Here is an 11,398-nt window from a genome sequence, read left to right on the forward strand (position 1 = left end):
TGCTAAGTTTATCTATTTATAATAAATTTGTGATAAGAACATTTTTCTTTTAGGATTTACTTACTTGATGGAATCAGCCCTTCTTGATTTCATTTCCAAACAGGTCACGGACTAGCTGTGTGGACTTCTGTAGGTGACTTACCTTTCTGTGCTCATGTTTTCTCACATGTAAATGGGATAGTAATAGTACTTACCTCAAATGGTCACTGTGAAAATTAAATACGTTAATATCTATAAAAGGTTTAGAACATTACTGGCTCATAGTAAGTGCTATGTAAGTGTTGGTTATATTATCATTACTGTTGAAATATTTCAATCAATTTTACATTCAGGTTTCCTTTAAATATTTACTGAATGTTGTGAATAAAATGTCATATTCCTCAGGGGACTCACATTCTAATGTAGTGACAGACAATAAAAAAATAACAAAAAATAATAATGATTACAAATTCCATTAAACATTATGAAGGAAATAAATGAGAAGCTAAAACAGAGATTAACAGAACACCACATACATTAGGAAGTGTGAATGGCTGTGAAGGATCTCTTTTGAGGTAGTGAAACTAAACTAAGGCCTGAAGAAAAAGAAGCAACTAGAACATGTGAAAATGGGTGAAAGAGCATCCCAGAAGGAAGGAAGAACATGTGTGAAGGAGGTGAGGAGGAAAGGGCATGGCGTGTCCCAGTGAATGAATGGATTAAGATCTGCATGCTGGTGAAAGTGACTGGGGGAGATGAGGTTGGAACAACAGGCTATGGCAATCAGGTCACAGAGGAACCTGAGGTCACACTATTTGAGCTTGGTTCATGTGTATCTGGAAGCCATGAAATGGTTGAGAAGAGAAGAGAAACCTGCTGTGCTTATGATTACATTTTAGGAGTCTACTTTGGGTGCTGAGTGGACAATGTGTAGAGAAGGGGTGTAGGGAACAAAGGGGGCTGTTACTCTGGAACCAGAAAGACTTGACAGTAGTTGGGCTACATTGCAGGTAGAGTGTAAGGTGTGAGGTGGACTTTTCACAACTGTTAATATGCTTATGTATAGTATAAAGCTTCAAGTTTGGGAATAAAGACCCAAGCTTATTTGATCAAAGAACACAAACTAGGACGGGCCAGGTTCAAATTACCCCTTGAATTATTGACAACACATATATATTTTTCCAGGAGGGAAGTAGGGTTTATTCCACTGTGCATTACTTATAGAAGGCAGGTCTTGTAGGAATAGGGTAAAAAAGAATTAATTTCTTGAGGTGGGGGAGAATAGGAAGTTGAAGGGGTAGGCTGTAGAAAGAATTAAGCAAAGCAATGAATCTATTCATGGTGAACCGATGGTGGGAATTTTACAGGGAATACACAGTGATGTAATAGATAAAAATTTAAATATTAAAATAAAATTTTAAAAAATTAAATTAAAAAATTAAAAAGAAACATCCTGACCACTAGGTATTGGCTAAAGCAGAGGAGGCTCTGCTTTTTAAGGAGACATTTATTTATATATTTAACTACTCTAATGGTCATCTATAAGTACTATGATGCAAATATATATATATTTTCACAAATGTTCATGGCTCCCTGCAACTATATAGCCTTTTTTTTTTTATATTTATTTATTTATTTGTACAGAACTGGGTACAGGCCAGAGATGCGGAGGGTGAGAGGATTCACCAGAGACAGAGTGGGGAGCAGAACAGGCAGATTGACGAAGTACACTGCTGAGGGGAGCAGCGGGTGAGTCAGGAGAGGTCTGCCACACCATGTGGTCACCTCCGGGGCAGGCGGGAATCGAACTCATGCGGAAGTGGCTTTAGCTTCTCAGTGCAGTGCTTTAACCCGCTGCGCCACCAGGGAGGGCCTATATAGCCCTTTTAAAGACAGCACTGAACTTGTAGTTAGTAGGCTAGAGTTTTCGTGCTACACTATCATTCACTGGTAGGGAAATACTTCATCTCTGTCCTGCTCTCCTTCTTGGCAAAAGCACTGGATGTTTGATCAATAAAAGGGTAAAATATGAATTACCAAGACTACGTACGCATCCCTTCAAACACTAGGGATACCTCTTTAACAAAATACACAAATGGCACTTCCGGCTTTGATATTTCCTGGCTCCAAGTTGCTACTCCTCAAATATGCTGAGATGTTAATATTTTAATAGCTAAGAAGAAATGGCAAGATTCTCACTGACCTTCTCCTCACTAAAATACTATATTTAATTTGCAATGATATGTGTTTTCTTCATTGGACACAATGCAATTATAACCATTTTGAATGAGGGGGAAAAAAGCAACACAGTAAATTCTTATTTTTCCTGAATTGACCCTCAAATAACATAGGTTTTTTAAAATAATATAATAGTTTATTTTTACATCATTTTGTACATTTTTTTTTCATCTAACATAGGTCTTTTACCACATTGTTGGATTTTTCCTTAGTGCCATCTTCACAGTCCATACGATGTTAGGAATGAAAAAGTGTTCTAATATTGTCCTGACCTTTTAGCCTTGTATTATGCCCAAGGAATGAGGTAATAAAACAATTTGCATTATTGTGCTCTCTCTGCCATGTTTGAATCTTGAGCTAAAGAGTTTCCCCTCTCAAAGTCCATGAACATGGACATTTTCTATAAAACACCCTCATGCTCTTAAGAATTTTGTTTTCAGACTTAAGGTTAGAATCAAATAATTGTGCTGAAATTTGGGTTAATTAATGTCTGAGGCAAGTCATTTTAAATTTAAATCTGACAGCACTGCAATTTGCCTTTTCTTTTCCCTCGTTTTCTGAATTGACTTCATGAACTGTCCACTAGAGAGGAAATTTCCTCAAACAGCAGAGCTCCTCTTTAAAAGTTATTATCAAAGATATGTATTTTTTCCCTAATATAGTCCTGGGATAAGAGTGACTACTTTTGGGTTCCCGGAAAGGATAAATATACTTTTTATATTTGACTGACACCAAATTTTATATGTTGACAACGATTCATTTAATGTCTGTTTAATAAAAATAGATTTGGATCAGACACAAAAGTCTAAAATCCTAAAAGAATTTTATGCCATTTCACAGTTTTACTGCTGTACAAAAAGCTTCTGCTTTTATACTAGTTACCAAGAATGTCCACCTGACATATAGCACATAGAATAGGCCTACGTTATTTGTTCCAGGATATTCTTTGTGTTGTTTTTTTTTTTTAAGATTTATTTATTTATGGATACAGAGCTGGAGTACAGGCCAGAGGTGCAGGGCCAGTGAGAGGATTCACCAGAGACAGAGTGGGAAGCAGAACAGGCAGGCTGACGAAGTACACGGCTGAGGGGAGCAGCAGGCAAGACTGGAGAGGTCTGCACACCATGTGAGTCACCTCTGGAGCCCGAGGATCCAACTCTCACTGAGGTGCTGCAGCTAGCTTGCAGGGCTGTGCCCTAACCCATTGTGCCACCAGGGAGGGTCCTGTTCCAGGATATTCTTAAAGGCTTGAATCTGACTAAAGGTATACCCACAGCTACTGCAGACCCACTCATTGGAGAGCTGAGCTTAATACTCCAGAGAGACTAATTTAAATGTTCATGGAAAGAATCTCCTAACTCATTACTTAATGCTCTGATCAGTTACGTAGCAGTTATATTAAAAGATCAATGAGATATCATCAAGATCTCATTTGACCGCAATAGGGAAATCAGCCTAATCTTTAGGCATCTGACAAATTTAGGCTTGAGTTCTAGCTTTGTCACTTTTAAGCTCAGTGAACCTTGATGAACCCCATAAGCTTTCCAAGTCTCTGTTAACTCACCTCTGGGATGAGTTTGACACTGTCGCATAGTGAGAAGTGACTATCACACATAGTAGAAGCACATTAAATTATAGCTCTTTCTGCTATTGTTTTAGTTAGATTCCTAATGTATAGGAGTATTAATTTGATAAATATGGGTAACTCAAATAATTTCAGATCAATTGTTCCCAGGACTCTGGTCACATTGGGAAAATGAGAAGGAAAGTCCTGGATTTATTTTTTTCCTGCTGATAGACTTAGAAGCATCACCTAAAATAAGTTCACCCTAATGCAAAAGGTTGGCAAGAAATAGTGTATATGTTGTGATTTTAAAGGCATAAAGGAGCCAGTAAGAAACATTCTGCATGCTTAAATGAATGCCATGTTTTCAATATGTAAGTTATATTTTAAATGTTCACTGAAGAAAATAAAGCAGGCACCTTGGCTCCTTAAGTCAACACAGACTCATCAGAAATGCGAGCACAGGCGTAAGACGGTTTAAATGTGATTCTTGATTTGCAGTAGAATCAGCAAAGGGACTGGAATCTCTGGGCTGACAGCTAATTGATACCTTAATAGCAGAAAAAATTAAGACTCAATATGACAAAAAATAATTTCATGGAAAAAAAGGTACCAGAGAGAGGTGATGTTTAGATAAGATTTCATTCATTTTGGTAAGGAAAGAGTCTCCTATGTGTGCTAGGGAATACAGGTAAATGGATGACTCTGTCATATTTAACCTAGTAGGAAAATAAGAAAATATAACAGATAAACACAAGAAGTGGGAGAATAAAGTGTCAGAACACAAATATAAAGTGATGTAATGTGTGATTCAAAGTTGTTATATTTTACCTACAAATTCACCAGTACAACTTTTGAGTGTGCAAACATTTTCAGAAATATTTGAATTCTAGCTTGAGAATGAAGGGTATAAAACCATATTTTTCTCAAGTATGCTATTATAATAGAAATTAGAGTTTGTTTCAATGAATGAATAATAAAAAGGAAGAGAGGAGGTTACTCTACATACACTGCTCCTCCAGAAGCTTTAAGAAAGAAATATTCTTTAAGAATTAGTTTTAAGAAAAACTATTCATCTTGCAGAGGGTGTGGGGTAGGTTGGTGGGGGTGGTTGTTATAGACCAGGCAGTAAAAACATTTTTTTTGTTTTAATATTTCAAAATAGAGAGATGAAGTGTATGTCAATCTGATTAAAACTATGGTATGTACACTGTGTCCCTGTTTCTTTATTTTCTATTTATTCCTGAACCCTTACCTACACCTCTACTAAAACTGTTCTTAGTTAAATCCAAATAGAATCTCAAACCCGATCCCACTTGATTTACTGGTAACACCCTGCTTAGGTGCCTACTTTCTTCTCCCTGGTTTTCTATAATGATACTTTCTCTTATGCTTCTTCCTTTCATCTCTGTCTTTTTTGCAGGCTCATTTTCCACTTGTCTTAAAAAAAAAAATGATGGTGTTCCTCAGGGTTTTGTCCTAAATAGTTTCTTTTTTTTTCTTACTTTTTTTCCTTTCTTTTCTTTTTTAATTCTCCATGGGAAAATGAAATAGATACACTATCAGTTGAAATAGGTACATGTATGCCTCCCAAACCTGTATTCCTAGCACAGAATTCTCTTTTAAATTGTAAATTTTGTATTATTTCTACTGGACATCACCATATTGATAAGCCTAATGCATCATGTTCCAAATTAAATTCTTTTTCTTCCTTTCCCAAATATCCCTTGCCCGGACTATATGAATTACACCCGTCTCTCTGATGTATGAAAAAAAAAATCTGGAATTGATCATTTGCTGGACCCATTCCCTCACTCATTCCACCTCACATTTCTATTATTCACTATATCTCACAAGGCTAACTCTACAACATCTCCTGATTGTTTTATTTTTTATCTCGGACCTTATTTGGATCTTATTCTCCTCAAAGTTACTGCAGTAAGGCTCCTGGGCTTCCTGTTTATTTACATTCTTCCCCCTTTGCATTGAATATTCCTCATACTTTTCCATCAGAGTGATACTAGAATGGCATATCTGATTATTTCAGTCCTTTTAACTCTTTTAAACACCCCATTGTCTTCAAGATAAAATACAAATGCTTTAGTATGCCAGTCACAGAGTCTCTTTGTGAGGTACCCTGCAGAACTGACCTGGGACAAGCAAAATACTAAAGATTTCCCTATTCATCAAGCTGTCTGTTTCAAGTCTCCCTGACTTTTATAGCCTGGTGTTGCCAGTAACAAATTTCAGTCTCCTCCTTATCAGACTCATTCTGTCTCGTCATTTCAATGCCAAATCATGTGCTCTTTAGAGATGCCTCTCAGAAAGCTTCCCTGATGTCGCACTCAGTGCGGCCTCTCCCCGCTTCCATTATCACTTTGGACATTTTTCTACAGGGGTGCTTAGGCACAGGGGTGTGTGATTGCCCTTGGTGTGTCTGTTCCCTCCAGTATCCATGAAGAAAAGGAAACATAAATTATTACAATATCTCCTGATTAAGACATAAAAGGCATTTAGTAGATAATGAGAATTTTTCTTGTTTTGTTTTTCATGAGCAAAACTATAGGATAAAAATTTGTTGGATATACTGCAGATTAATGGTTAATACATCTTGAAGGACAGAGGAAGGAAAGATTTGAAACATGGGATTCTGGACCAGGAGAAAAATAAATGGCAGGGACTGAGAGCTGGGTTTCTGGGAAGAAAACAAAACCAAGTCAAAGCAGCTCCACATCTGAACCACTGATGTAAAGGGATCCCCAATCACACAACACACGCCAGTGTTGAGGCAATGGACTATAAAGTGAGGTTGATAGTCAGGGCACAAGGTTGAAAGTAAAGGATAGACTCCGAGCCTGGAGTCAATTTTGTGGCATCATCAGCTTTAGGACTGGGGTTATGGAGCTATTATAGCTGTCTACCTGATTTTGGATAGAAAAGGTATCATGAAACATCTTAAATGCTGGGCTGTAGAGGGGTTCTGAGTCTTGCGGTACTTGCGGTACCAAGACAATCACTGAAAAATTATGAGTTGTGGATGACAAGACAAGCTTTGAAACAATCTGGATGGCACTATACAGCACTAAATGCAGCAGAGATTGAATATTAGGAGAATATTTAAGGATTCTGTTACGGTAATAATGTTTAAACTAATGGGGTGACAGTGAGACTGTGAGGAAGAAAAATGCAGCATCCACGGGAAAAAATTGTGAGCAGTCTTGCAACTTGATAAGAGAAAAGAAAGATATATTTATAAACAGACACTTTAATGAAATGGAATGGTTAAATCTTGATTACAAAGAACAACAACAACAAAAAAAATGTCACCATATCAGGTACTTTGTTTCTTAGAGAAATATAGATCCTAAATTTTAGAGTATCTATATTATTTTATAGAAAATAAATCTCCTACGTAACAGAGAGGCTTTCATTTGAACGAAGAGTATCGGCAGGTACCCTGGAGGTATCACAAGATACCTGCCGTCAGTGGCAAGGAACCGCTGGTGCTGAGAAGCATAGCCAGTTCCAATAAGATAGATTCTTGCTGAGCCTGTCTGGTACTATAGCCCTTAATCTATACACTTCTTGGCCCATTCTTCCTTGAAAACTTATCTTTCTTGAAAAAAAAAAAAAATACATTCCAATCAGACAATATCCTTTGGAAAACCAAGTCAAGAAACTTGCACTTAAAAGCATTAATAGGGTCTGAGGATATTTTCTGACAATAATTTCTCTGAAAATTCTTCCTTCTGAAATAAAATTTTAAAGATTTGAAACCTATCCATAATACCAGCTTCCTAAACTCATAAATTGAAGACAGAAATGTGATAAGTACTATTTTCTGAATTTTGATGGTGGAATTGAAAGCAAGTTAATAGGATTGTGACTACGTAAAATATTTTGACTCGGTTTTATAAAAAACTGAATAGAAGAACCTCTAGAAGGTTTTATTAACATTGAAAAATACACAGTTGTCACACAAAGTATAACACTTTTCATGAGAATTAAAATGGAAGGAAAACTCATACAAGAGTGGAATAATTATTTTGGTCATTCACTTTTCATGAGAATTAAAATGGAAGGAAAACTCATACAAGAGTGGAATAATTATTTTGGTCATTTCTCTACTGGATACAAAATCCTTGAGGACAGGGGCATGTCTTATTTGTCTGTTTCTTCAGGCTTGATGCAATGCTTGGCATATAATAATCAAAAATATTTTTTGAATAAATGATACTTAAAAATATTACACTTACATAGCACCTACTATGTACCAGGCAGTTACCAAAGTACCTTACAAATATGAACTCATTTAATTACCATTAGGAAAACCTTACTTTACAAAGGAAATTAAGACAAGGAGGTTAGATTGCTTGCCCAAATCAAACAGCTCCTTAGGAAGTATGCCAGAAATGAAGCTTGAGCTGAGTCATGCCAGAATCTGTGCTCTTAACCAATATAAATATAATGTTTTTAAAATGTTGAATTTAAATTTAAATACATATGTATATAAACATACCCTTTTTAGGGTATTGAACTTAGAAATATATATATATATATATATATATATATATATATATATATATATATGTTCAGATATATATTAAATTTACTTGATTTGTTGTTTTGAGCAGGTTTACTAACCTAGGGGGTTCTTAATTTCCTCAAACATAAACTCAAAATAATAGCACCTAACAAGGGTATTATGTTTAAAATAATGTTTGTGAGAATACTACATAATCAGCAGCCAGGACGTATTAGGAGGTGTGCCAAGGAGAATAGTGTTATTTTCCTCCTTCTCCCCTTTCAAAGGGTTCATGTTTGTTCATTACACATCATGTATGACTTAGCAAAATTAGATCAAAACCTGTGTTTCATAAAGCATTGTTTCCAAAGCCTCTTAAAGCTAGCGTTCATTTACTAAAGCATTTTTTGGATGGTCAGATAAGCTTCAAACTCAATAGCTTGTTTTCTTAAAAAAAAAAAATGCTTTTTTTTTTTTTTTGGTAGCTGATATGGTTCAAGCATCTACCATTAAGGTGGGAAAAAAATCTCTATATACTAACTGGGAGATTAAGTTACTTAAAAAACACATAAAAATTAGACCAACAAATAGAAATATGACATTTTTTTTCTACCAAAAAAAAACACCAAATAATGAATCTACCAAATCTGATGGAAACCATCTCAATCAGTGGTTTCCATAATGATAACGTACATCATGTTAAAAAAAAAAAAACTCAATTTCAAACCCTTTCCCTTAGATCTTCTAATTTCATTTATTTGGGTAGGGTCTGGGCAGTCATATTTTTTGAAAGTACTCCCACTGATTCCAATTTGCAGCCCAATTTGGGAACACCGGTTTAGGTTGTCATTGAAAATATCACCAGTCTCTGATTGCTTTTTAATTTTTACACTAACAAAATACCAATAAAAGACAATACCTTCATTCATCTCAATACTGAGAGTCTATGGAGTTCACCAAGAGTGTCACAGCACTACTAAGCTAACATTTAGCACCATTTTTCAAAACTGACTGAAGCAAATGCTATCATAACCATCCATCTTCACTCTTTATTTGGTGTTCCAAAAACACAAGAAAGTGGGAAATAGAAGCTGTGTTTGTATTAGCTAATTCTCTTCAATTCTGAGCATTATGAATCATGACAACTCTAAGATTATTGAAGTATTGTAGGTAAGTCATAGGAGGATTTCATGTTTACTATACTAGGTGTGTTGGTATGGTCAGTAAATAATCCTGGAGCATTTTACCATATGACTGAATATTATTCTTGTGGCTATAGTAACTAAAATTAACTGTAGGTTAGAGGTACTGAACCAAAACAAATCCCGGTTATCCGGTGTTTTGAGTTATGTTAAAAAATTGAGTAAAAATAAGTGCCCACTGAGATTACTGACTTAAACTGCAAAATGTTTTGCAAATCTAATCACCTTAGTTCCTCTCATAATGCTAGTGTAGAAAACCAGGAATAACTTTTTAAAACTTAATTATTATTTAACTGAATACATACTAGGCTAGCAACATGCTATAATAAACTTTACTTTATAAATCACACAACACTAACTACATTTCTACTTTTTCTTTAATAGTAAGATAAAATAGTTCTATTGTGTAAAATATTTGCTTTCTAACTCTTATTTAAGGCATATTCAAATGTGGACACTCCTATTTAAAGATTAGTTTTGGGAACTACATGTTCTCACTTAGGTTTATTTTGAACATTTCATTTTTTTTAACATTTAATTTTTTAATCACACAATAATTTCAACAAATAGCCTTGAATAGACAGATGATTTGGTTCAGGTTAAATACAGTCATCACATGGAAAGGGTCTCCTGATGAGACCAGATTGGCATCTGAAACCCTACCTTCCAGTCTTGCATGTATCTTTCACTAGTAGGGTAAAACTTAACTTTTCTTAAGCAGATTTGCAAAATAAAGCCTGAAAAATAGACTAAAAATCTAACTGGACTGTCAATTTTTGACTTCAATTGAATTTCCTTGCACCTCAAGGAAAATGGATGTTTGAGGAAGAATTAATTTGTCAGAGCCTTTTTCTTGATGTCTTTCACCCAGGCTTGGAAAGAGCATTATGAAAAAAGCGTACAAAAGCGTACCCCTTTGGAAACTATGCACACAACATATTTTTCCTAATAGGTGTGAAGAATGGCTGCTATGCATAAATGATTGTTGGAAAATAATTCTCTGTAAAACATGACTTAACAAGCAACTCTATTCACCACTGTATTCATTTCCAATATCCAGAATAACCAAGACACATCACATAGATGCCGATAGTATGTTTGCTAGTTAATAAACACCTTTTGAGAAACACAACTTTCAGCCCCGTAATTCAATAGCCAATAAGTTGAAGAATCAAACTTCAAAAAAAAAAAATTGTTATTAGCAACACAGGAAAAGTCACAAGAAATCAGGATTCTTAACTAGGAAACTGCACCTTCTCAAGATCTTTTCTTTAATCAAGGTAAAGTGAAGCAACTGAGACTAAGCTGACCCTACATCAGAACCTCCAATATTACTATTTAAACTGCAATTTTGCAATCAACAAACAAGATATTTGGCACACCTCCACTGTTAACCATCCCAGGGAAATTCCCAAAGCTTCAAGTCCCACTCATTCCCAGATGCTTCTTACCTGGAATACTCTCGCTGGGCACTGGCACAGCTCAGAGGCAAAGGGCAATCGCAGGTGGTGGTTCTAGAGACTCAAGCTGCAGCTCCCACCTCCTGGACAGATGTCAGCCGCAGGATGAGGTGCAGACGGCGCGCACCTCTCCAATCCAGGAAGGTCCGCCAGCCGCGGCGTAGCCCACCCAGCGTCTGGGGGGGCTGGCTTTCCTAGTTAGACACGAGAACAAATCGCATTAGTCCCGAGCCCTCCTTCTCCTGCCCACCTCCCGATGTCCTGACACTTTATGTCAGCCTCCAATGATGGTTTAAACCTAATTTGTACGATAGGCTAAGAGGCAACTGCTCTTCCCCCAAGCTCTATTTCCACCTCCCCAAAGTCCAGGAGGCTCACCTTCCCCGCGCCTTCTTCCCTCGCCCAGCAGTGAGCTGTGCGCAAACTTCTC

General features: G+C 36.3%; 1 protein-coding gene across 1 annotated transcript in view; it reads right to left on the reverse strand.

The window, feature by feature from the left end:
- CALCR (calcitonin receptor) overlaps window positions 1-11,380 on the reverse strand; it is a 120,932-nt gene extending 109,552 nt beyond the window's left edge. The window contains exons 1-2 of the mRNA XM_004676687.1: window positions 11,347-11,380; window positions 10,960-11,162 (exon numbers count right to left, since the gene is read on the reverse strand). The gene's annotated coding sequence lies outside the window, so the exon portion shown is untranslated. The remainder of the gene's footprint in view (window positions 1-10,959; window positions 11,163-11,346) is intronic.
- Window positions 11,381-11,398: the final 18 nt, after the last annotated feature.

Source organism: Condylura cristata, unplaced genomic scaffold (genome assembly GCF_000260355.1).
Source record: "Condylura cristata isolate star-nosed mole 26May11 unplaced genomic scaffold, ConCri1.0 scaffold00005, whole genome shotgun sequence".
In the NCBI taxonomy this organism is placed as follows: Eukaryota; Metazoa; Chordata; class Mammalia; order Eulipotyphla; family Talpidae; genus Condylura; species Condylura cristata.